Genomic DNA, 1,717 nt, shown 5'->3' with positions numbered 1-1,717 from the left:
AGCAAACCCACAGCCAATATCATACTGAATGGAGTTAAATTGAAATCATTTCCACTCAGATAAGGAACCAGGCAAGGTTGTCCATTGTCTCCATTGCTCTTTAACATTGCAATGTAAGTTTTAGCCACTGCAATTAGGGAAGAAAAGGCAATCAAGGTTATCCATATAGGATCAGAAGAGATTAAACTTTCACTCTTTGCAGATGATATGATTGTATACCTGGAAAATATCAGGGATTCTAATACAAAACTCTTAGAAGTGATCAAGGAATACAGCAGCATCTCAGGTTACGAAATCAACACTCATAAATCAGTAGCCTTTATATATACCAATAACAGTGAAACTGAAAAAATAGTAAGAACTCTATTCCGTTTACAGTAGTGCCAAAGAAGATGAAATATTTTGGAGTTTACCTAACAAAGGATGTGAAAGACCTCTATAACTTTAAAACTCTAAGAAAAGAAATAGCTGAAAATGTTAACAAATGGAAATACATACCAAGCTCATGGCTGGGAAGAATTAACATTGTTAAAATGTCCATACTACCTAAAGCAATATATAATTTTAATGCAATCCCTATTAAAATTCCATTGTCATACTTTAAAGATCTTGAAAAAATAACACTTCATTTTATATGGAATCAAAGAAAACCTTGAATAGCTAAGACATTACTCAGAAATAAAAACAAAGCAGGAGGAATCATGCTACCAGATATCAGACTATACTATAAATCCATAATGATCAAAACATGGTATTGACACAAAAACAGAGAGGTAGATGTATGGAACAGAATAGAGAACCAAGAGATGAACCCAGCTACTTACTGTTATATGATCTTTGACAAGCCAATTAAAAACATTGAGTGGAGAAAAGATTCCCTATTTAAGAAATGTTGCTGGGTGAACTGGCTGGCAACTTTCAGAAGACTGAAACTGGATCCACACTTTCAACCACTAACTAAGACAGATTCTCACTGGATTAAAGATTTAAACTTAAGACATGAAACTATAAAAATACTAGAAGAAAGTGTAAAGAAAATACTTGAAGAAATCGGCCTGGGTGAAAATTTTATGAGGAGGACCCCGCCCCCCCACCCCCAGGCAATTGAAGCAACATCAAAAATACACTACTGGGACCTCATCAAATTAAAAAGCTTCTGCACAGCCAAGAACATAGTAAGTAAAGCAAGCAGACAGCCCTCAGAATGGGAGAAGATATTTGCTGGTTATGTCTCTGACAAAGGTTTAATAACTAGAATCCATAGAGAACTCAAATGTATTAGCAAGAAGAGAACAAGTGATTCCATCTCAGGGTGGGCAAGGGAATTGAAGAGAAACTTCTCTGAAGAAGACAGGTGCATGGCCTACAAATATATGAAAAAATGCTCACCTACCTTAATCATCAGAGAAATGCAAATCAAAACTACTTTGAGATATCATCTAACACCAGCAAGATTAGCCCATATCACAAAATTCCCAAATCATAAATGCTGGTGTGGTTGTGGAGAAAAGGGAACACTTCTACACTGCTGGTAGGATTGCAAACTAATACATTCCTTTTGGAAAGACATCTGGAGACCACTTAGAGAACTAAAAATAGATCTACCATTTGATTCTATAATTCCTCTACTAGGTACATATCCAGAAGACCAAAAATCAGACTACAACAAAGATATTTGTATCAGAATGTTCATTGCAGCCCAATTCATAATTGCTAG

General features: G+C 35.4%; 1 protein-coding gene across 1 annotated transcript in view; it reads right to left on the bottom strand.

Moving 5' to 3' along the window:
- The window catches only part of MBD5 (methyl-CpG binding domain protein 5), a 430,974-nt gene that overhangs the window by 253,134 nt on the left and 176,123 nt on the right, over positions 1-1,717 (bottom strand). The gene's annotated exons all lie outside the window — the stretch shown is intronic.

This window comes from Otolemur garnettii, unplaced genomic scaffold (genome assembly GCF_000181295.1).
Source record: "Otolemur garnettii isolate 467f Iridium unplaced genomic scaffold, OtoGar3 scaffold00064, whole genome shotgun sequence".
Classification (NCBI taxonomy): Eukaryota; Metazoa; Chordata; class Mammalia; order Primates; family Galagidae; genus Otolemur; species Otolemur garnettii.
This window is presented reverse-complemented; position numbering and strand designations above follow the sequence as displayed.